This window comes from Anomalospiza imberbis, chromosome Z (assembly GCF_031753505.1).
Source record: "Anomalospiza imberbis isolate Cuckoo-Finch-1a 21T00152 chromosome Z, ASM3175350v1, whole genome shotgun sequence".
Classification (NCBI taxonomy): Eukaryota; Metazoa; Chordata; class Aves; order Passeriformes; family Viduidae; genus Anomalospiza; species Anomalospiza imberbis.
In genome coordinates this window covers 25969718-25995916 of record NC_089721.1, presented here as the reverse complement: position 1 = coordinate 25995916, position 26199 = coordinate 25969718, and positions in this window count along the sequence as shown.

The window sequence follows — 26199 nt, the reverse complement described above, 5'->3', positions numbered from 1 at the left end:
AGGGACCCTCTCTCTGGACAGAGAGAGGAAGTGGGGGGCACAATCTTCCCCTGAAACACACACGCTAATGGTGAGCATCTCCTGGCAATGGCAGGTGCTGGAAAGTCCCAGTCAACTAGCAGCTCCTGCAAGCAGTGGGCTCACGGACAGGCAGCAAGGAGAATTCCGCAGCAGCACTGAGCCCCTGAGCAGGAGCAGTCGAGCACCCAGAACCACAACCATCTCCCCACCAAGATGGGCAAAGACTGCCTACCCCCAGCAGAGAATTGCATGAATTTTCTCCCTGCAGTGGCAAGCAGCATTTCTTTGTTCTTCCTATGTCACTTGACTTTGCTTCCACTGGACATACACCTTCCTTTTTTGCCTTACTTCCAAGAGAACATTCTTGCTTAGCCAAGCTGGTTTTCTGCCTCTCCAGCTTGACCGGTGACAGCTGGGGATGGCTCTTAAAAGAGGTGATGTTTAAGAAGTGACCAGTACTGATGGATGTCAACACTTCAAAAACATTTTCCCCTGGGACCTGATTACTAATTGTCTGAGCAGCCTGAAGTCTGCTCTCCTCATGTCCAGAGTTAAGGGTTTGCTGGCTGGCACTCTTTGTTCTGTCAACAGAGTTTTTAAACTCAATTATTTCATGGTGTCTGTGGCCAAGGTGTCTGCCAATCGTCACTTCACTTATGAGATCCACTCTCTTGACAAACAGTAGGTCAAGGAATAAAGAGAACTACTGAATAAGGTAACATTTTTGAACTAGTTTGCCCTTGCAAGAATATGTATTCTTAAGAGGGCAGTGGACATAAGGAAATGCAGGTTTAGTTCCAGTCAGCCTTAACTACATAATTCTGGCATTTAAGGAATTGTTAGCATTGTTATGGCATGGTTTTCCAAGCAGTGGAGGCACATTATCTTTATGTGGGAAAAGTCTGCCTTTCCTCTAAAAGAAGCAGGACAACAATAATACATAAAAAACTGATTCTATTTTTTTTGTTCCTGTCAAAATATGTATTGTCCAGTGTTACAGACTGTCCAGTGTTAGAAATATATTGTATTATCTTTTCACATCCATCAAGTTATTTGTATATAGGCAAGTTTAAAAAGCCCCTTGCGTATACAAGGAATGTAAGAAGATGTAAATATTTCTGAAATGGGGAAGCTAGGAAAGTGGACACTCTTAAGCCAAAAACTTTGTCTTTCTCATGTTGGGTCACTAGATATGTGGATTAGAGGATTATTTGGAAAGAAACAATGAGGTTTTGTCTGAACATATTGATGTATATTGCTGTTAATAGTTCCCAAGAAAGTGTGTAGGGAGTTTGGTTGCCAAAATTGGAGATGCAACTTCTTCCACAGTACACTGATGGATGCTTGATATATGTACTAGTACATTTGCCCTTAGTCTGGAGAAAATTGGTTCTTCCTTTAACGGTTCCTTTGTGGCAAGTAACAGTGAGCCAACATTACAAATAAACTCAAAGTAGTTTAAAGCTTCTGTGTAGCACAGGCAAAATTGAATTTTACTTCTCTGTGGGTGAAAGCAAGATAACTTTTTGTGGGCAGACAAGTGTGGTTTTGTAGTAGTGTTAGACCTGATGGTGGGGATGATGATGCAGGTAGGTGAAGAAATTTGGGAGGGGTCAGGGGGAGTTAGGAGAAGGGAGCTCAGAGTAGTCTCTGGCTGTTCTGGGAAGCTGTTCAGAGGCAAAGAGGAATGAGTGGCATATCAGTGGTTTTTTTTTTTTTTTTTTTTTTTTTTTTTTTTTTTTTTTTTAAGGAACATGGACAAAGTTGCACACTTATATCTGGGAGGGGTGGAAGACCTCTGAGGCCCTGAGGCAGCAGGTACTTAGGCAGTAAAAAGGATATGAAGTTGTCATATTTCCCATTAGTTAGCAAAGTTGAACAGGGGTGTGGCCAGTGCAGGCACCTGGATGATGGAGAAAACAGGGGTGCAACAAGCAGCCTTTTGCCTGGGATGAGCCTCCTTCATTAGCACATGTTCCTTTGATCCCACATGCTGCTGTCCTTTATGACTTCAGATGTTACACTAGTTTATTTGCCCAGCTATTGGTTCATATCTCCTTGACCCTTTTATTCCTTCTGAGGGTCTGCAATAGTAGCAGGAGCAGGTGAAAGGAGGAGCCAACACTACTGAGGCTCCTCCAGAGCACCTTGTCCCCAGGACCTGATATTATATGCCTTTCTTGGTGCTTAGTTGCCTCTTGGTTCTTGGATGGAGACAGCCACCAAAAAGAGGTTGCTGCTTTGGCTAGGGACACCCATTTTAAAGAAAATTTTCTCACTCCATCTTTCTCTTGTCTTTCCCAAGTTTGTGATCTCAAGCTATAGCCTAGATATCTAAAGTTGTTTCTGAGGTTGTTATCCTATCAACAGACTGAAGCTCAGAAAGAGTGGGTAAGGTTATTTTTCATATTTTAATAATTTAAAAGATGCTCCCAAAACTAAATTTATGTTGCCCCCAAAAGACTTTTCTTTGTAGTAATCCCAAAGGCTATATTTCAGATTAAGTGTGCCTTCAAAATCTTGAATATAGAAGTATTCCATTTACAAATCTTGAGTATACATTTATTCAAAATCTCAGATATACTATCTTGGATGTATATCTGGAAGTTATCTGAAACACAGTCATGTCCATACCCTTTGTGCATATTGTGTTGCAATCTACAATAGTTTAATAAATAAGAATTATTATTTATGAATCAAGAAGGCTTCAACAAGAAAACGGAGTAGCTCTGTGGTACATAGTATTTCCCTGGAATTTCAATAGTTTTGGTAATGATAAGAAATTGACATGGACCGCGGATTACTGGCACCTTTTTCTTTGTCTCTGCTGGATCTGGCCATGTGTCTGGGAGCATGTGTATCTCCTCGTGTCTGTGTGTTTGGGATCATGCAAGGGTATGTTGATGTTGGTAGCTAGTTGCTGCCAGACCACAAGAGGGACCCAAAGACATGCATTGCTGCCTAGTATCCCTTGAAAACTGGAAGGGTCGTTAGCTTCCAGCTTGGGTTTTCAGAAAAGTAGTTTATTTTCTTTTAACTTCAGCTTTCAGGAATTTTACTATGACTCACCTATAAGCTTTCTGAAGGAAAGTCTGAGAAAGGCTCTAGAAAAAAGGCAGCTAGAGATAACAGGTGATTTTAAACCACTTTGTCATGGCTGCCAAATGCACTGGGGAAGGCAGTGTGGCATCTAGACTGATAGTGATAAATCGTCTGAAGACATTAGAAGGAAGGGATCTGCACTCATGTATTATACTGCAGGTATAATATTAAGAAAATTAGCATCTGGATTTTCCCCTTTATTAGTATTTTGAACATTATTAATATTCTGAACATTCAGCCAAGCAGATAACTGCAGATGAGATCTTTCCATAAATTAGAGAAAAAGCTTACCAAAAATAAAGTCGTTCCAAAAATATGATAAATTGGAGACATTCTGTATTATGCAGCTTTGCTGCTGCAGTAACCCACTGTTCCTCCAAAAGACAAATGTAAATTGTACACTGCATGTGCAAACAGGGTATATCTTTTGTAGCAGTGGAAAACATCTTTGATATTGGCTGGTTTGGTCTGGAAAGAGCAGCAATACCTGGATTTAACAGCCTCAGTGGACTCATCAAGCAGTCTTGAGAAATGTCTTCCTCTGTGAAGAGATCTCAGATGCCTTTTTCACTGGGACTGCTACCCTTCTCTTTCTCCCTGTGGGCAGGAGACATGAGGCAGGGCTGGCTTCCAGTACTCATATACCCTATTCTTTTCAATGTAAACAATAGCCATGTTTTTCTGTGTACAAGAATCATTTCCAACAGAAGGGTAGGGGGAATGACTGGTGATTATTTTATTGCAGTGACAGCTCCTCATTCTTCAACTAAAAATTTAGTGCAATTGAATGGTGATGTGGTAATCTAGCATTACTGACAATGACAGAATGTTGTTAGACCATGTTGCATCTGGGTAGCACCCTCAGTCTGAGAAGAAACTGAGTCACTGTCATTAACAAGATCTGCTCTTGTCTTCTTGGAGGAGGTAATACACAGTTATCCATGATTTACTGTTAGTGCAGTTGGGCCCAGGGAATGATTTCCTTGGGGTCAGGAAGCAAGTCAAGAGCATGACTGATAGCAGTGTCCTTCTTAGCCAAGGAGGTGCTGAAGTGGTCTTCTCCACAGCCTATCTCTTCTCCTTCTGCTGTCAGCCTCCAGATCACCTTGCTAGGCTGAGAGGCACTACAGAACAACATACAGGCTTCGGATATGCACCCACCCATTGTGGAAGTACTGCAAGGGCTTTTCTCTGTCTCCTACTCAGGACAGACCATGCCAAATTCTGACCAACAAGAAGGGGCTGCAAGAAGTCAATTTGTATTTTCATCTCTGTGCTGTATGAAGGGAACATACAGTATGAAGTGTAATGATAGACTGACATGAAAGGCTGTTCCCTTCCCTCTCTGCTTTTTCTGGCAGCAGCTGAACATGCAGTGACAACACACCTTCCATTACTAATATTTTGAAACCTAGAGCAGGAGAGTGCCTCAAACCACAGCCTTATAACGTAATGAAGAATACACACAGCTGCAGTAACAACCACATAATTATTTAATTAGTTTTTGACAGCTTCAAATTGCAGAGGCGAAGGAATGCATGAACCGCACATGGAAACCTGCCAGCAAAGGTTTTACACATACGCAGATGGTTTTAGCAACTGTAAATGCAAAGCCAGGTTGCTGCACTTTTATTGCAAAGTCTAAAAGCACATCATGCTCTGCAGAAGTTATATCAGGGGAATAAAAATGGCATATGGAATTATTTCTTCTCCTTCATGTCATAGTATTGCTTTTCTTATATTTAACTTTCCATAAGTGAACCCTGTGAGACCAGAGATGGGAATATTTTAGCATTAATTTAAGTGATCTGTAAAGTAACAGCTTCTTTGGGCTTTTGGAATAAGTAATTATGATACCACTAATGAACATTACATATAAATTTTTATTTTAAAATCCTATTGTGGAGATGAACTAATTACTACCTCTGTTGGGAAATTAAGTATTTGTGTTTTTATTATGAAAAAAGAAAGACTCATAGAAGTGGAACAGTTTGTCAGAAGCCAGGGTGTGATTCAGGGACAAAAGAGATGACAAATTAAGAATTTCCTCAGTTTTCATTTGACTCTGCAGAGAACAAGGGCAAGAAATTTCAATATATAAATGTGGGAAAAATAATTCTCTGCAACAAAATGGATGAAGAGGGCACTAACATTAGGAGAAATCTGTCTTTGGCAAATTGATTATTCCAGAGGGGAAGATAAAAATTAAAAGTGAAGCAAAGCATAATGTACTGTAAATATTTACTCTTTGGCTGCTGCAAAGCCAACACCCATCTCCCAAGTCACTGAAAGTGTTTATAATTTCCATGTGTCACAGGCTCCATGATTTTATATTAGAGGGGAAGTGATTTCTCCTGAATGCACCTAATTAAGGCTAACAGCTAAAATAAAACATGAATTAATTCAAAACTTCACTCTCCACTCTAAATGAACACAAACATTGTCTGAGGTTTAAAAAGTTAAGTCCCCCTTTTTTTCCACATAATTGAAGATTTCATATTTTCCAGCCTTTGCTTTTTATGGTTCTGGCCAGGATAGGAAATGCTAAAAGCCCACAAGAAAAGGCTATTCCCATGGAGCTGTGTAAGATATTCACAACAAAAACCTAAACCATGCGAAACACATGTGGTTTCAAGTTTCACAAGAAAGTCAAAACCCAGACTCCGTTTGTTGAAGTCTGTAACACGTTTTAAATGAAACTGGGCCCGTTTTCAAGAAAATCTGGTCAGATTCCTGGTTTTGAGTTGAAACCATCTGAAATTTGGCATTTGGCAAGTTCTCGGAAGAAGTCTTGAGGCCTGATCTCCCTGATGCTTCAAGGGGGACTTGCTGTCGATGGGAGGTGAGTGGAGGGGATGTCAGGTCTCAGCTGGGAGAGTGAGGCAAGGGCACTGTCAGGGCCTTTGGGGCTGAGGAAACCAACACAGCATTGATGGGTTTCCTGAGGTAGTGAACTGTAGTCAAGAATGGTTGTGCAAAAGTCATGTGGCTTACATCCAGGGCAGGAGATCCTGGAGATATCATGCACACCCCTCAAAGGACACATTGCTGTGCCTTCTATGTACTCCCAGAATAAAGATTAGGGGACCCCGAATACTTTGGGACTGTGTTAATCACTACACTGCATTTTGTAGGATTTATGTGGATATCACTGTATCCACATAAAAAACATACCTTTATTTTACTTACAGAAATCTCTCTGACTAAGCAGATGAAAGTCTGTGAAGAAATACTTGGTACCTATGATGAAACTGTGCACTTTTTAAAGAGCTCTGTATAGGAATGAGTCATTAGTTGATGCTGCAGCCTCAGTCTCTAAGATGTTATCAAGGTGAAAGTTATGAGCTAAATTCTAGTATTGCAAGGATAGATATCAGGGCAGAATTTTTCTTGTGCATTCCTAGAAATATCTTTATCTGATACTAATACTACTGTAAATTATTGAAACTGTAAAGCTTTCAAATCAACCTTACCTTTAGCTTTCTCTCCTGCTATCACTTTTAAAATTTCTGTCTGTCCAAGAAATGAAAATAGGCTTGGAAATTTATAGTCAATGTTTTAATAATATGATTAAAATGCAATATTATCTATACAGACAAGTTTATTTCTTGATCTCCATAAACAGCTACCAATACATTCCCCTGCATTGCTGTGTATGGGAATATTTAACTGTGAAAATAAAAGCTGTTTTGTGCTAAGGCCAAAATGTAAGCAAAGAACAGAGCAGATGGTTTATGAGTACATAGATAAACATCATATGTCTGTGAATAAGGAAAGAGCTGTATATCACTAATGAGTATAGAGTATAGTTTTCCTGTTTTCCCTAATGGTAATTTATATGTGCAGTTCTATGAATCCAGCACTGTGAGGACAATAGTTATGCTCACAAATGAAATATGGCTCGTTAAAGCTCCAGTTTTTCTATCCACACTCACTTTGATTAAGCATAGGTAAATCCTGTGCAAGATAATTATTTATTACCCTGTCACTATGTCTTTTTTTTCCCCCAGATGTCTGTGTTTTGGCTTTATATAACATGATGAAGTCCCTTTCGCTAACAAGTCTTTTAATGTACTATAGTTCTGCTCTGAATCTTAACAAATGTCCACAGTGTGCAACTTTTCGTATTCATGTTCTTCTTAATAAGAATACCAAAGGAAGTAGGCACTGGAAGTAGGTCATTCACCAACTTGCTTTCCCAAGACATAGTTGCCCTTACATTCATCTTGTCCAGACGTAGCTGAAAATCCCCCAGATGACTGGGTTTTCATCACCTCCCTAAGGGGCAAACAAGTGCCTTTGTGGTTTTTGTCATTATGCTCTTCTCTTGTTCAGAAAGAACTTGTGGGAAACGCTCCCCAAACAGACTTGTTTTCTTTAAAACCATCTTTTTCTGTGCTTCCTCCAAGAAGCAGACAGCAGTTGAGCTTTGGAATATTGAGATTACTAGTGAGCTTTTGCTGCACTGCACTCACAGACTGTCTGCATCCGCTTCTAACCTCTTTCCTTGGCTGCAAACTCAGAGGCTGCTTTTCCCACTGCAGTGGGAAGGAGCATCTACTGGCTCATGGATGTCTGCTCCCCTGTCTCGCTTGTCTTCATAGTGCCCAGGCCCATAGGGCTGGTTCTATACTTGGCATGCACCAGGTGCGTATCTGGTTATGCCATCTTTTATCAGGGTCTCAGATACAATGTAGGCAAAGTGCTGTAGGGGTGTCTTGGGGCTTTGACAGGGTGGAGATGACACATGGGAATGAGAATTGCAAATTATTTTCTGCTACCAGGGACAGTAGCCTGAGAAAGTTGAGCAGCGTTAAAACTCCTTCTGTTTATAGGACAATAATCATCTTAAATGTCTTTAGGAACAGAAGCAGAAAACTTAAGAGTCCAATTTAGTTCACCATGGTAGAATGGAAACGGAAAATTCCATCTGTTTTGTAATCAAAATATATTTCTTACTTATACTGAAATATTTGTCAACATTACAACAAATAGAGGAGAGTAATTCAACCAATGATTGCAAAAATCCAGAAGGTTTTAAAAATCATGTTAATTTGTAATGATTGCATTGCAGAATGACAGTTTTTATCTTTGGAAACTTTCTTAGTCATTCTAAGACTCAGTTATGCCAAATTGCTAGTATTTAACAATAAGATCAGTAGACCTTAAAAACAGAGACAAAAAGAAAGAAAGCAGAAATTACGATGGATACCGCCAAACCACTTCTCAGCGTTGTATAATGAAGCACATGGGAAAATTTCCCACCACAAAATCAGCATAAATTGATATCCAAATTACTTAAATCTTTTTTTTTTTTGCTGCTTCCACCCCAATATTCTGATGGCAATTTGATAAGCCATCAGAAAATATTATAATAAATTCTCTTTCAAAAGGAGATTTACAAGTATTTTGCTGCTTATTAGTGCAACACATCTTTTGTATTTCTTAATGCTGTATCAAAGGTCCTGGCACAACATTGGCACTCTTTCTTTTAGGAATTCTGTTTCAGTCTCTTTTCCTCATGTTGTCTGGCTTCTTACTTGACAAACAGCTTCACTAATTTCAGCAACTTATTGGAATTAAACATAGTACAATCTAACCATTAACAATTAGTGCTTATTGTCTTGCCTGTTTTTTCCCAACACAAAAGAAATATTACTATTTCACAGACATTTCCAGTGGGAATTATTTTGTGGACTTCCACATTTAATGTTACTCCCTGCTTGAAAGCTATATGCAGTTCTTACTTTGGATTACAGCTAAACAACAAGTTTGGATTGAAAGAATGGCTGTGACCCAATCATTAACTACCATACATGTCAATTTGAAATGATGGAAATAATTGCCACTGATAGTTTTACTTTGTAGAAACCTATTTTCCTCCCTTCAGAATCTTTTTTATCTTGGTTTACTGGAAAAAGTGAACAAACACAAGGAAATGCTTTCAAAATTATCAGCTTCTAAAGAACACCAGTAATCACTTTGCATAATCCACATCTGGGCTCAATCCAGTTTTCCTTAATTGGCTACAAATGCCATGTCTGCTTCTATGTCTGAATTTTTCACGGCATCTACTTATTTGAGTGTAAAATGAATTAGATTTTCAAGTTCAAGAATATTACTTAGTAGTTAAGTGGATTTAGACACAATGGCATTTCTTGTACTCAAAATAGTATAAATGTGGCTACTTTTCAGATTTTTAGAATTAGGGCATTTCTGGTTTTTGAGGATCACTCTGGCTACCTACTCTAGAAAAGAGGTATTTAACAGGTGTTATTTAACCAGTAAATCACACAAAGACACTCAGGCCTTTTGTTCATCCTGTAAATGGAAATAGTTTTGTAAACTGTGAATTAGTATAGCTTCTCTGAGTCTGGCATCCATATGACTGCCTGTCATGTTTCCTTTTATCAAGGTTGCATGTGGTATTCACATCCATCTAAAAGCCTATGCTGCCTTTACACCACTGTCCTGAAAATGGGAAACTCAAGCAGCTCCATAGTATCCCATTGCTTTGAGGTGTGGGATTAAGGGTACACGAAGTTATAAATTTTGCCTGTACTGGAAAAAGAAAGCAGGTCCTCCTCAAACTCTGTTGATTTTGTTATCAATGGAGAATGTGCCCTACTAAGCATGAGTGGTATAGGAATAGTATAGACAGATGAACACTATCTTCCAGCCCTTCATCATTACCTGTTTTTAGTTGTCACTGAGAATTGAAATTGTTTATATGTATATGAACAGTTTCAAGTTGCACCAGTTATGAGGCTTATGTCAGATATTAGGGAAAATTTCTTCACTGAAAGGGTGATTGAGCATTGGACCAGGGAAGTGTTTGATTCACCATTCCTGCAGGTATTTAAAACGTGTAGACATGGCATTTGGGGATATGGTTTAGAGTGCACTTGGCAGTGTTAGGTTTACAGTTGGATTCAATGATCTTAAGGATATTTTCCAGTCTAGATGGTTCTGTGATTCTACAACTCTGTGAATGACTGTCCAGTCACAATAGTTTTTTCACAGTAAATCACAGTTTTTAACAATAGCTGCCCAAACAAGGAATACAGGAGTCTTCTTTGGTGTCCTGTCATCTGGAGAATGATTTTGAAATGCAGCACCACTTATGTAGGGCCTTTGGCATCATCATTGTGATTGCCATGCCCCTGTGCTCCCTTCTCTAAGCTTGTGCCGAGCCCTCTTTGAAAAGGGAATCTGCTGGAAAACTATCCGCTCTTGAAGATAATTTTTTTTCTTAATTTCAAAACTCAACAAAATGTGAAAATACTTCCTGTATGTCTCTGCTTTCTTTTCCCCTGAATTTTTTCTCACTGATGCATTTTTTAAAGGCATGACCTAACCCTTAGTCGAGTCAAGAGAAATCTTTCCAAGGTCTTGAGAATACGATAGATCAATATCTAAATGAAAATGTAAAATGGCTTAAGAACTGATTTTGCTAAAGGAAGACAGTGAAAAAGCTTTTGGCACTTACAACAAGAAATAAAATTGCTAGGTTTCACCTTGATTTTTAAATTTCTGGGAGCAAATCTGGAATGCCACTGTGCTCCTTCAGCTTCTGGCTGCAATGTGCAGGAGAGAAGCACAGTCCTCAGGTATAGATCTGTGTGCACATGTCTGAGGATAGTTCCTTTTGGAGGGTGTTTATTTTGTTTCCCCCCTGCTTCCAACTGCATGTCCTATGCATCTCTTCATAAAGAAAGGCTTGATGATGTTTGAAGACACTTTATCCTGGAGCACTGTCTCAGTACAGAAAAGGGTGAATTTATATAAAATAAACAACTCATTGAGTCTTTCCCTCCCTGCCACCATAGGGTTGTGTAAACCCAATGTGGCTCTTTGAAAGTCAGCAGATTCATGTCGCTGTTACTACAGGACAGTGCCGTAGGGAACAGCTAGCCTATTTCTGTAATTCATCATGCAGAGGCAGTCAAGTGGCCCCAGATGCTTCCTAAGGAAGGAGCACCAACAGTTTACCTTCACTGCAGTTGCATGGGACAGACTCAGGAGGTGGAAGTCTAACCTGAATGAAGGACTATTGAATCTGAGAATTTGGAAGATGTTGCTATTCTATTTTACAATCAATTCTTCCTCCTGTCAACCCCCAAAATACTCCTCCTTGTCCTTCAGATTTCAGAGCACACAATAATCTCACCCTTGAAATACATGTTCATGAGATACTGAGGCTCCAGACCTCTTCTTGTGTGACATGGGACAGTTCTGGTGATTCGTCTGCAACTAGGCTGATTTATTCAAATGGAGGCTCTAGTTGACTGTGTCTGCTCAGAGCTTGGCCCATGGTTGCAAAAGTGTGCAGAAAATTCTGTCTCAAAATATACTATTCAGCTGTTTCTTATCCCTTTCAGTAGTGATAGCAGTTTATGTTTTTTTGCTTTCCAAAATCTGCTATTAAGGAACTAAAGACTAAAATGATTTCCCCTTCTGTTCACATTTTTAGTTGGTTTTCTTAGATAAGATGTTCTCTTGGCAATGTTTTTTAGTACTACCCACAACTGTTTCCAAAATGACTAAGTTTGTTTTTTAAAGAAGGATAAAAAAATAATGACAAATTGGAACCTTATGGACTATTAAAATCCTCTAGCAGAAAGAACTGTCAGCATGATTGATATCTAGAAATTCTGTTTTCAAAGTCATTAAAAAGCTGTGTTCCAGTCTTTGAGCTCTTGGGAGAAACCTTGCTAGATTGCTTCCTGTTGTCTAATTTCTGAAAATATCCTGCCCAGAAGAGGCACAACAATAGAATCATGTCAGAAATCTAAATACCAGGTGAGCCACATGCATCAGCAATAGTGGGGAAATGGCTTAATTTCTTTGTTATTCAAACATTTTTTAGGTAAGAATAAAAAAAAATAGCTGGAATCTCTAGATGCTCCAAGTAAATTGCTCATTTTGGAAATATGGCTGTCTCAAGGGCACTAAATCCCATGTAATCTTGACAGCCCATAACATACCTGGCTAGACTAAAAGCAGAAAAGAAACATACATAAAAATTTTATTTGGTAAAGAGGAAGGTCATCCCACTTGGTGATATTTCAGTTTTAATAAGAGTCTTTCATCCTGAAATATGTATACATTTCATCCTAAGTTGATGCTCTTTCTAAAAGTGTTTTTCTAGTTCAGTAAATAAACAAAAGGCTGTATGGGAATTTTGCTGAAAGCCTTACAACTGCTGAGCTCAATTTGTTCTTGAGACATAAATGTGAATTATATGTGCCTGTTGCTACCTGTGAACTGGTTGGAGCTGATGGCAGGCTGCAAGTGCTGCAGTGCCAGACTGCTAAACTTACAGCAGCAGCAGGCAGCTGCCTCATTTTCTGTCTTCCAGCAGTATGTGGGCGAAATAGAATAATGTTAGCGTTTGGTTAACAGCACATGATGGCTTCCAAAATATCAGTTCAGAAGGCTTCTCTCATACAAAAAAATTGGGCTCTCACTGGGTATTTGCAGTAACACACACACACTCACTCACGCCCACACCCATAATCTGTGGGTGTAAAATGTGAAAAGGATGCTTGCCAGGGAGCTTTCAGATCCAAAGCTGTGAATGAGAACTACATGTTTGGAATGGAGACATGAGAATGCTCTTGCTGTTTGTGTCCTTTTGTTCCTCTGACATTTGGGGATTTTATGTGGGTGTGATGACATATTCCCCTAAAGCCTGCAGAACCAAGTCGCGGGTTTCAATGCCTGCTACCAGAGAAGGATAACTCCTCAGAAACATGGCTGCAGGTAAACAGAGATCATGCCCTCATATGTACTGGAAGGATTAAATTGTGCATAGGGTCCCCTAGCTGGTAGCATTGAAAGTAAATGCAGAGGGGGAAGCACATCAGCCCCCTCCCGCTGCTGCATCCCTGCCTGCATCCACTTGCTGCTGCCATTGCTGGCTGCTGCCCAGCTGAGTCTCCCATGGGATGTGCAAGGCCCACACAGATAAGCACATTAGGACAGCTTGTATCTGCACAACTGCATTATTGTTTGCACAAAAGCACGCTGCTTCTAGCTTACACTGAGCTGTAGCATAAACAAAAATTTGCTCCAAACCACTTAGGAGTGCTCGTCCAGGAGGGTTTGTTTTGGTAGAGACATACTGACAGCAGAATTAGGCTACACGTGTGGCTTCATGGAAGACTTGAGAGATGGAGACAGCAGGGAGATTGTAATGCTAAATGGACATGTAATAGTTTAGCTGAGAAGAAAACAAGCCAGGAATCTGGATGAAATGTGGGGATTTGAAAGTCTGAAAACTCAGCTTGGGAGGTTGTCCTGGGAGTCATTGTGCAGTAGAGAGCAAGGAAGAGTGGAACATGATGCCACAGATCACTACCCAAGTGATGGTCATGCTGGAGCATTTCAAGAGTCCAGGGACAGACAGTAAGAGTGGGATGTTTCATCAATTATCTATTCATTACTGTACCAGACTTTGCAAAGAAAATTTCTTAGTTATGGAAAGAGGCTGTTAGGGGAGAGAAAGAAAGGCAGAAAGAGGGAAGTGGAGACAATATGATAAAAAAATTGAAAATAAACCAAGTGAGTAATAAAGGACTAGGACTTAAAGAAAAAATGAATGGTGAGAGGAGAGAAAAACCTTAATACAAAAATAATGGAATCTTAATCTATAGAAGTGTCCTGGGGTGACAGGACTTTTTCATGCTTTCCAATGTATCCCAATCGTGTATTCCTGTTCCCGTGCTCTCAGTTTGTTTTGTCTATAGCCGTGTCCCTCCCCCGGCTGCTTGCTCTGGCTTGCTGCTGCTAGGTGTAGGCCCGCTTTGCTTGCTCTGCTCTCTTGCTTTTTTTTGTTTTTTCTTTGCTTGCCTTATTTTGCCATTTTTCTATTTTTGTTTTTCCCTTCCTTCCTTCCTCCCCTTCCCTGAAGACATCGGACCTGCTTCGGACCTTGATTCTGGAACGTCAAGGAACTCCTCCGGAGTCTGCATTACAGAGAAGCTCAGCACCCTCCTCAGCAGACTGCCCAAGCTGTTTGGCCTCTCTTGGACTGGTGAAAACATTTGTTGTTATCTCAGGCTGTTTTTCTTGTGTCGGGGAGTGTTTTTTGTTCTTGCTTAATAAACAAGTTTTTTCCACGTTTCCTCCGAGGAAATTCCCCCTGAACCCGGTGGTGAGAGGGGGGAGGAGTTGTGGAGGTTTGTTTCCTTTAAGGGGCTCCTTTGGAGATTTTCCCCTAATTTGTCCTAAACCAGGACAAGAAGACACTCTTTTACAAGTTTTCTCCCTCTGGCAATTTTAAGGTAGAATGCCCTTTCTTTCAGTGGGAATAAAAGGGAACTCAAAAGTTGGGTCTCCATCAGTATCCCAAAGAGGATGATGGGCTCTAGGAACATTCAACCTGAGGAAGGTTCTTTTCACCTCTGTAAAGTTGTCACATCATTCTCATAAATCAAGATCATCCTTACACCAAGAAGGAATCTAGACTCAGACTTCTAAATGCATACAAAAACAAGCAAACTATTTCTAGCTGTGCTAGCAGTCATATAATGCAAGTGGTTATGTCTAGGATAAGCATATTTTATTATTTATGGCCTAAATGCAGATACATTATATACTCTTCAATCTACTGGACTATAACTGCTATTTTTGTTACCTCTCTTACCTTTCTCCTGATTGCTGTCATAAACCTGTGATGTATGTCATCCAGAACTGTTCAGATGACAAATTTAATTCCACTATTTATTCTGACACCTCTGGCTTAGCACATATTTCATTGACATTATTGAAGCAGTAAAGATTATTGCAAGAAGTTACACATCTCATCAATAGGTATCAGACATCTCCCATTTCTTTCATGGGTTTGCTGAGTCAGGTACACCTAAATGGTCTGCTAGTGTTTCTTTTAAGGCTTTATGCTATTTGCTATGGAAAATCCAGTTTAACCATTTTCTTTCATAGTTCCTCCTCTAATTTATATTCTTGTTTGTTGACTTCATCTGTGTCAAACTTCTAAATCATGAAGACCTTATCTTCTCTTCAAAGAACCCTACTACTTTCATTACACTGGAAGACTTTTTCCTGTCTGGTTTCATTTCTTACTTGGTTGTACATACATTTTCTGAGTCCCAGTAATCGTCTTTCACATTTAAACTACTTTTGGGGGTTTTACTCCCTGTAAGCAATCAGTCTTTTGTAACTACCCCTGAGTTTTAGTGAAGCCTCCTCTTTATAAAATATTGCTTCTTTCCAATTCCTTTCCTGGGTGTCAAACCTAAATGTAACAGCTGTTGCTAGTTGTGGCCTGAGTCTTTGTCTAGGTGAAATAGCTCCTCTATGTTACTTAAGACTAATTCAAAATTAGATGCACCTTCTGCTTCAGAACTTGAATTGTACTTTGGGTGTTGAGAAATCAGATATTGCAGATATTTGGGGCAATTATAACATGGCGCTCTGTAATGAAGCTGAAAAGCTCCTTCTAGTTTAAAAGCTTATGTCCCTAAGTGCTTAAAAACCACTGCCAGTTTTTCTAATGATGGCAGTTGCAGATTTTTCTCCCTGTGTGGAGTCCATGCTGAAGTAAGAGGAATCTAGCAGACAGAAGAGAAATGATAGGACAAAACGTGAGGAAGTTGGTGTTTGAAGCAAACATGCCCTCTCTCTCACAGCCGTGAATTTCCCCCTAGTTTCACATTGCTCACCCACTCTCCAGCAGGTTTGCCAGCAAAGGAAGTTCAGCAGCAGAAGATGAAATTCCTCAGTCTTCTGGAGTTGGAGTGGCCAGTGGGATGAGCTGTTGTGGGAAGGGAGGCTCCCTGAGAAGGGCTTTTCCCCCATCCATGAGTTATTTTTTGTTCTGTTTTCCTGAGTCTTCTTCCATTGCCCTCTGTTATGTCTCAATCCTACCCCAGCCTTCTGGCCCAGCCCCTACCCTTTTAGATCACTGGTTTCCCTAAGTCCTTGTGCCCAGTCTTCATGCCTGCATAGCTCTAGCTCCAGACCCCCATTGCCTTACTGAGTTCCCTCACTGTTCAAGGCCTGTGGTTGTGTCCTGTCACAACCCACACAGCCAAACACCACTCACTTCCCACTCTGGCTTGCAGCATCATTGCCAGGTGTCACTTGGTTTTCCCATGTGAAACAACCCTGAACTTGATATGCCAGGTCTCAGCTGGCATTTTAACCATATGCAGCAATGAATTACAGCTGGCCATTGTAATTGAAGATAAGTACACCTTTTCTATAGAAGTTCTGCTTTCTGCAAGCAGTGATAGATGGTTATAAATCCTTTTGTCATCACCATCTAACTAGGAGGGAGGAGGTCCTGGCATGTCTTCCACCACGGCAGATTTACATGCAGGTCTGGGTGCATGTCAGAAGAATACTGCAGATGCCCTCAAGCTAATAGCCCTATTAACTAATGGGAAATCTACACCCCAGCTCCTCTACCCAGCTTTTTGTATCACTTCTGCCAAACATGAACCATGAGCTGGGGTTCCTTCCCAGAAACCTGTCTAGGTACCTTATGGAAACCATTCTGATTTTCTTATATTTTGTGAACAGCCAATTTAGTCTTGTGGGACACAGAAAAATGGGAGGTACATTCAACCAGGTGTCCAGATTTAGAAGGTGTATAGCTTTTTTTGCATTGTGAATCTCTGAGGGACTGGGGCAGGGAGAAGCAATAACCAATCTCCACACAAAACTTGCTGGCCGCAATTAAACATACCCCCATGGGCTGTGTATTTCTTGTAAACTTAATTGCCAGGGATTAGAGCCTATTTCCTGGCACTGCTGTTGAGGTCACAGAAATTCTTTTGTGCCTAGAAAGCTTCTGCTCAGCAGTCTGCAGTCCCCTGGGAGTCTGAGGCTGGCAGTGGCAGTAGCGGCCGCTCTTTTCAGCAGCTGCTGAGGTGCTCTTTGGGAGGAAGAAATTCCAGCACCATGAATTTTCCAGCAATCGGGAACCTTCTGGGATTCCTCTAGGTGGCAGGAAGCACACACCCACTACTGGGGCATTGCTCACTGCTGCTCTCTGGCTGCAGGAGTTTATGAACTTTAAAGGGTATAGGTGAGGTAGGGATTACATCTTAAGAGTTGCTTGTCCACCAACTATCTGACTGACAGGCCCTAACTTTGGAACTTGTTTGCACTGTACTGCAGGCTTTTGGTTTTGTGGTAAGATTAGCCACTAAGTCATTCCTTTCCCATCGCCCTGGGTAATGCCGTCCAGGGTGTGCTTACCTATGTAGCAAGAAGAGGTTTACATGCCTTTGAAGCAATAAAATGAGGCAGTAGCAGGCAGATATGATGAGTACCACCTAAAACCATTGAAATCTCTGTGCCTGCTCTACTGATGTGCTAAAAGGATGTTGGTATGAGCTTGGGTGGATTTGATTTTAAGTCATAAGTTATTACTGAATTTTTCCCCTGGCTGTGTACTCTTTATTTTTCCTTATCTCACTTCATGTTACTGACAAACTCCAGAATATGTCCTTCAAACAGCCGGAGCCTTAGTTTGGAGAGTGTTGAGTACGTAAGTAACTGTACTGAGTGTATACCAGCGTGATCTGGCTCATCCTTCAACTAAGGCAAGAGGGGAAGGCAAGGATGCACTTATACCCCCACTAACCCATCACCTGGACAGGAGTTTACACAAATCCTTTGCTCTCACAGGGTCTTTTTCTGTCCTCTCTTTTCTGCTTCCACTAGAAGAGTGTCTTTCCCAGGATATGTCTCTTCCCTGGCTGCTCTGCATCTGGTCTCAGCCTGAGGTCCCCCAACAACTCCCTGCCCTTTAAGACAAGCAGCTGATGGAAAAGTATGCACTGCTGAGGAACACCGCTTTATCTGCTTTATTTTCTGCAAGAAAGGTCCCCTTGAACATCAGCTTAAATCCCTCTGGAGCATGGTGAAGGGGACCTCAGAAGGGCTGTGGCTTTGGCTCTGGGTATTTGGTGTGGACCAAGTTATGCAATATACTGTAGTGACATCTGGAGATTAATTTTTGGCTCATTTCTTGGGACCATATTTAACATCCACATGGGGAATTTTTGTTATTAAGAACAAGAAGTACTATTCTAATTTCAAGATTTTCTGTAATCCATTCAATTTGAATCATGTCCAGCATACCTTTAGCTGCATCATTTATAAGGAAAGAGGAATAGTTTTTTTTACTGATGACACAGGTTGCTTTGGTGAGTTATGTATTGATAAGAAAATATCTTCTTGATGAATTAAACATTGCAGAAACTTAAGGACAATAAATACCACTTGTTCTGCTTAGCTAGAAAATTACTGTTTTCCTAGCCCTTCCAATTTAAATCCCATGATTATTCTTCAAAGTGATATCATAGAGATTTGTAGTTGTTAAAATAATTTCAGATGATCAATGCACCAGAGGTGATCATCAATAAAAAGAGCTCAAAGAACTTTTCCTAGCATTACTTTGGCAGCACTGTACCAAGCAACATCTAAATGAGCTAATCCCAGTTTTCAAGTTGTTCTCAAGTCTGCAAGGAACTGAATGCTAATGACCCTGCTCAGTTTACCTGCACTCTTGACCCATGAGGCAATCACCTATTCATCTCAAACAGCCTAAAATAAAAGGTGCTGGTTTTGAGTCAGAGGGGAAAGTTATGCTTGTGTTTGCACAATGCACATCAGTGTGTAACTTGTGAATTCAGACCTAGTGCAGTTTCAGGTTTGATATATAACTCAACAGCAATCAGACATTCATGCTGCGACAATCAAGGCTCCAAACCACGTGCAACTTTGTCTGTTTTGTCACCTTTATTTTTTGTCTGTCTCTGTCCTTGATCCAGATGTCCCTCTGATAGGTCATGAGTTTGTTAATAACAAAAAGATGTTGCAAGTTATTTTTTGTTAGTATACATTGTTAATATTCTCAGGGATAAGTCCCTGCATTTTGAAGGAAAACCCCAAGAGCTTGAATAACAGTTTTAAAGCACAGATAACGTGAACTGTAAGTTTGTCTTCACTAAAAAGCACAGCATGCAATACAAGTCAGCTGTATAGCAAGCTCTTTACCATCACTTCTCTCAGATTTCATTGGAGCATTTAGTTTACAGTAGATTAATGTCCTAACCTCTTAGCTTATTAGTGTGAAACACAATCAGCCCTATGTAATAAGATTAGACAGTAGGAGCTTAAGCCAGTGCTATTAAAAAAAAAATTCCCCCATTTAGAAAATGAGATAAGAGCTAGGAGTCTGGAAACTGATTACATGTTTGTGAACAGTAGAAAACTCACTATTATTTTTCACAAAAGTGACCAGTTACAAATAAATATTTCTTGTGCATTACATTTTTGTGCTGCTCCACCAGATATAAGCTCTTTAATTTAAGAGGATAAATGGGTGTCAAATGGTTGGACAACATTAGGGAACAAGACTCAGTAAGGTCCTGAGATCTGAGAGGTTTGATCGGATTATCCTGCATACAGGATTAAGAAATGATGGGCAGGTAACTTCAGTTTTTGTTGGAGACAGTGTTCCATGTTGCCAGTTCTTCTTATTGGTATCCGTTTGTAATGAACAAAACAAAATCCAGAAAACCCCTTAAAAATCAAACAAAATCCACCAACCCAAACAACCCAGAACTAACAACAACCAAACCAAGGAAAAACCAAGAAAAACCTCAAAAAAACCAACCAAAAAACCCCAAACACTCTCCCCCAAATGAAACAAAAACCAAACTCCAAAAAACAACAACAACAACAAAACCTCCAAACCAAAACCAAAATAAAAACAGCTTCCCAGAAAACCAAACCCTCTGTGAACTATTCCTGAAACCCTAGAGCATTATTTCAGCAAATTGAATGCAATGGTATCTTTCATGTACTTCCCAGCCATCCATCCTCAGAGGGACCTATTCCTCTGTTGAAAGGCCCTTATAACCTTACTATCATGATAAAGGACACCATTTTCAAGGAGGTGGACTAAGGACAAAAGGCTAAATTTCTTCAATTTAATTGAAAATTCCCCATTTCATGATTGAAAATCCCCAACTCTGATAACAGAGCTTGCTTACCATGAGGCTTAATGGTTCTGGGAAGGGAGGAAGTTAGCTATTCATAGTGGTTTCCCACTGTGGCTACATAATAATCCCCTTAAAATATTGCATTTTTCTTCAAATTTTTAAATAAAAATCGTGTCAATAGCAAATCTATATTTTTTTCCATTGCCAAAAGTTTATCGAAAACCTTCAGTATTAACAGGGAACTTTCAACAATAGGAAAATAATTTTGTCAGTTGAACATGCTATATAATTATAGGATTAGCATTTTCTCTGAAATGGAATTAAAAAACAGAAATGGGTCTAGAGTTAACTCCTTCATGTTTAGATGACTGGCCAAGGAACTTAAAGATGTAGAATTTCTTTGGGAAATGTGCATTTTAGCAAGAGCTGTGCAAAATACTGCTCTGAAGATATTTTGCACTGAAATATTTGGAAAATTTTCTGTCAGAATTTTGGTGAAAGGAGAGTATTAGAAGAAGAATTATGTGAAAAGCTGGAAGGAAGACAAAAAAATGTATTTTCCAACCTAGCAAACTTTCAATCTTACTGCAGATGATCTCAAACCCATACACATACTCACTGGCATACTTTTACCTAAGTTTGACAATACGCAAATGTAAACTTTGAGAAAATATGCATTTTCAGTTTTTACATATTCAACATGGCAAGTCTCCAGGACTTCATAATAATTCTGTGTAACTTGTTACTGGGGTAACCCACATGTCTGAGCATTACCCACTTGCATATGTATTTCTGGGCCTGCCCAGGATAGCCAGACACCCAACAGTTCTGGTTAGGCTGTGTATCTATTTTCTTACTGCCTTAGTGATGGGCTGCAAATATTAAGACTAATTTTATATTTCTTGTACAGGAAGTTAAATCTCTTGAAAGTATCACTATTGTTTTAGATAAAAAAAAAAGGCATGGAAATTGATGTATTTTTAAGATGAGGGTTTTCACACATGGAATGCTCTAAAGAGCATTTTTTATACCCAGATAACTAGCATCTTCTCAATTTTGTGGGCCCCATACTAAATTGCAGGATTAACTGATAGGCAGCTATTAGGAGAGGACTGCATGCATGTTCCTGCCCAGATTACTGTGAATAGTTTATGCTTCCTCTGGCCTTTGACTGTTAGGGTGGACTAGTTTCCCTGTCACTGGACAAAGTACAGTGATGGGTCATACCATCTGCACAGAGATCTCATGCTATTGCTTTTCCTTTCTGCTCTGCCATTAATGATGTCACCACCATTTCTTTACCACAGCAGTTTGTGACTTGAATAATATTTTGGTTCCATCTTCTGTTCTTGGTCTTACTTTTGTCTTGACTTGTAACCCCTGGGACTGGTACCTCAGCCTCTAAATCTTACTTCACACCGGAAGAGGCAGCTTCCTCTTTATTCTCTTCTCAGCCAAAGCAGTTGTCAGGGCCTTCCCTGGCTCCTGCTGTGCTGCCTGCTGCCTCCTTATGTCTCCACACATGCAGAGATCCCTAGGCACAGGCTTCTGGAGGTGCTATGTTTCTCCTCCTTTCCTGCCACTCTCATCACATAATATCTATCTTTCAGTGTTTTTGCTGACATCCCCTAAATCACCATGGATCCTTTCCTCATGTCACCATGGGTCTGACTTGGGTTTCTGTACATCTCAGTGTCCAGACTGGCTCTTAATGGACTGGTTTGGGGATTGGGAGCAGTATAGTTGTACCTGCTCAGTCATCTCTTATAATCGACCCGACCTCTACTCACTCCAGCTCTCCTTCACTTATCCTTTGTGCTTCCTTAACAACAACCCTGGGTGTCTTTGCATGGTACTTTATTATGTACTCTCCCCTCACCCTTCTCACTCAAAATATGCAGTTTACTCATTCAAGCCCTAAAAATTTGTCCTTTCCGCTTGTATTGTGATGCCTTTTACTGATGCATGTCTTGCACTGAGTTTGCTGCAGGATTTGTGAAACTGGAACATGTCTGAATATGAGAAGAACTTCTTTACTTTGAGCATGAGTGAGAACTGGAACAGATTTCCCAGAGAAGCTGTGGAGGCTTCTTCACTGCAGATATTCAAAAACCATCTGTACACAAGTATGAGTAACAATCTCTAGAATGACCCTGACTGCACAGAGAGGTTGTAGTGTGTGACCTCCTGTGGTCCATCCCAGCCTTACCCATTCTGTGATTATGACTAACATGCAGCAGTAGAAACAGAAAAAATATTCTCTATCAACTCCAAAGACTGTCCTGAAGGTGGGCAGGTGAAAAAATAGATATTTGTTTGTGGAATAAGATGCTTCATTCAACCTCTCTTTTAAAAATTTTGGTGTCATTAAATAAAACTAAAACTGAAGTAAAATTTAAAGTCTTAATTTTGGAATCACCAAAATGCTGTTTCTACACCTGCTGTTCTTGCACTAGAAATGGCTCGGGGCATAAAACTCATGTCAGCTCTGTCTAGTAGAAGAGCTTGTACACTGATTTTCATGTCCATCTATCAGAGAGGTATCTCTCTGCTTTCCTCTCTACTCATCACTAAGTATGAAACACTTGCAGCACTATTTCAAATGGTCTTGACTGTCATGCAGAACTTTGCCTCAGACCAACTTCTATCACAGTGTCATATTTTAAAAGTGATAATTTAACAACCAGTCATTTTAGGAACGTTTTGTTTGTAGTGTTTTACCTTAACATGACACACTTTTTATTCTCCATCAACCCTTTGTATATATCTTGTTCCAAAAAAGCACTTTGCAACAGTGAAGGAGTGTTTGAATAGATCTTATTGGCACTGTACTGTCATTTAAATAGAAATGTTAGATTGATTTATTTATCTGTCAGTTCCTTATTGCAAAGACAGACATGAATGGAAATCAGCAGTACACAGTGTGGCATGCCCTGCAGTATGGGCCATAAGTTAGGACAGACACACGCGTGTTTAACACAGGACGTGCACACATACACTCAGAGACACACATGCACTCTGCAACACTCTAGACTTACCCCAGGTTTTTGGAAGGAAGGTGCACCTATGCAAGAAGAAGAAATGGGGTCTTGCATAAACTGTCCATGCTCCCACAGCAGTCATTTCATTGCTTTATAGAATTACACTAAAAGAAGTCACATTGTTTGGAGGGAGGATTAAAGCCCTTGTTGAGCTCCTTTTTTGTAAACTTAGGCCTGTTTACTTTAACAGAGAGAAGTCCAACTCTGTATTTTTTTTCTGCTTTTATATGAGTAAAAATAATGGTCCTTTACAAGGAAATTATAAGCCTCTGCAGCATCCTTTCTTGTCAATAAGGAATTCTTGTTTAAAAAAATCTTAAAGTAGGCTAAATATACCTCACATTTCCCATTTACATATTTGGAGGGGCCAATTTGGCATAAAAAAATCTTTATGTAATGAAGGGAACGGAAAAAACAACTGACAAAGTTCATGAATGGCTAACTGATGATTCTGCCTTGATCCTGATTTTGGTGCAGAATTATGTGGATGTTCACTTCTAAATCTGAGTGAACCTATAGGTTGAGTGGATAGATAGCAGTTCTGGTTGACTGTGTTGAGACAGATATAAACAAGATTTAACTGTGCAGTATTAATGCCCTCTTGATGGATGATTAACATAGTGCAAGATAATCACTTCTGAAATCTCTCATTTTTACTTTGGAAAAAAAAGGGTGATGATGGTTGGTGCAGTTCTATATAGATCATGATCATGTGGCTTCTGACAGTGCTGCAATGTTCCCTTTGCTCTGATTCAGCTCATGTTAAAGCCAAATGGAAGTTCTCTGCTGGCTCTAGAGGCAATCAGCTGGGACCCTGATGTAGAAAACTCTTAGAGAGGAGCTGTGAGATAGAAGGAACCAGCCTGATTCAGCACCCTTGACTGTGATGTATTTACTTCTCAGTGATTGCTACAGCAGTTAGTTTCCCCCTCTACCTCATGCATTTTATTGATAGATGTAATTTGCAGTGTATTTCTCTAATGTTCTGAGCTTCTTCAAATAATTGATATTTTGTCTTTTTGGCAAAGTGACTTCAGGATCTGCTTCTGGCAGGCTGTCTCTGTACATAATCATTCTTGTTACATTTCAAGACAGCAAACAGCACCAGGTCAGGCTTAGCAAACTGAAATGCAGCTGTATCGACCATATATTCCCTGTAGGAATTTACACAGTTGCTTGCTATAGTGATACATGAAATAAAGTACCCAGAATTCAAGTTGTTCTCTGCCTGTCTCAGCTATGCACAGTGTAACTGACAAAAATTGGAGGAGGCCTCTCTTGATCAGTGAAGGTGCCTTGTGAGTGGAGGTCATTCAAGGCCTGAATGCGTCCCATCTTTAGACTGAGGCTCTTTGGTTAAGGAGAGACATTTTAGCAGGCTGCAAGCAAGGGCTGCTCCTCCATCCCTTGGGAGATTCATATCATTAGGCTATGGACACGGTTATGGCCAAGTACCCTTTGATGCAGACCCTGATCCAGACCTGGTCTGAAGATGCTATGGCAGAAGAAGAAGACTTTTTTTTCCTTTCCCAGCAGATCTAAAAAAACTCCATGTGGATGGATGCCTTGCAACAAAATATTCTAGTGTGGCTGCGGTGGTGCTTTTAAACAGTTTCAGTGATTCTCACGTCTCCATGAGGACTGGGAAAATGGCATTTTTTTTCATAGTTTTTTTACATTAAAGGGAGAGATTATGCATTTTTAATGTTAGCATTCCACTGGTATACATATTGAGAATAACTTTGGGCTTTTACATCACCACAAAACTATTAACCAATATCCTTACTGGGCCAAAACCTGTATTACTGAAGCTGTTCAAATGAACAGTAATTTAGCACTAATTCAGAACAAAACAGTTTCAAAGTGTCTGAACTGGCCAGCATTAATGGGGCCAAAACATTAGACCACACTGAACAGTAAACTATATTGACACATTTCAACTTAATTTTTAAAAAAACTGTAGATTGAGTCTTGAGGGGTGAGTTCTAATCTAGAGCTAAGCCTTTCAACCTTTGAACCATTTTTAATAAAGAAGCTGGTATTTAATGAAATTATTTAAAATATTTCAAGAAGTAACTTTCAGCAAACATCTTGTCCCAAATGTGAAAATTTGAGCCTGGGAGGTTGGGATGAAGTCTGGCTCCGATCTTTCAGTTTAGAGGTATCAAAACACTTTTAATCAAAAGGAATTTTTTCTACATTCCCTATGGAAAACATAACCTTTTTGCTCCATCCAGCATTAAAAACTTTCTGCATTGCTGCGATGCTTCATGGAAACTGTGGTTCAGCTGCCACATATCCTCTCCCCTTTGCCCGGACATTTTGGTGGGATGCATAATGGATACAATCCCTCTGTGATACTTCATGAGGGACCAGTCCGATTACAGTGTGTGGTAGATAATGTAGCACAACCATACAGTTGTTTTGTGGGAGCAGATAGGTCACATAACTTAACACAGTTTTCTGGAAGCCAGAGAGTTTGGCCACAGTGTGTTGTCGAACTGCTTCTAAATGAAATGTTTCTCCCTGATTCAACACACTAAAATTTTTCATGTAAGTTTTCCCAAGAGAAACTTCAGATTTTCAGTTCTGCTCAAAGTTTGCAAAATCCTGTAATCAGGTTGGTATTTGGAAAAAAAAAAGGGAAGTTGTTGCCTTAAAAAAAAAAAGCTTCTTGTTCTGTTTAATAAAATGGCAACCAATTATTTTACTTTATTCTCTTGGATTCTCATAAGAAGCCTTTCTTTAATCTGGCAAGTTAAACTCATAGTTCAGAGCATATTCCCCTTCCAAAGTCCATCATATATGAAAACATGATTCTTATGTCATGACCCAGGGTAATGTGCACAGAGAGTTATCATGAACTCACACTCTGTACCTGAGCCATCACAGGGTATTAGCTTGAGATGGAAAAGATGTATTCACTAGCCTCAAGAAATCACATTCTCTACAAAACTTAAAACTTAATGCATTCTTATCAATAACTGTCATTTTGTCAGTGTAGAAGAGGTGTGATCACAATATGTGTGATTTTAACCAAATGTACCATA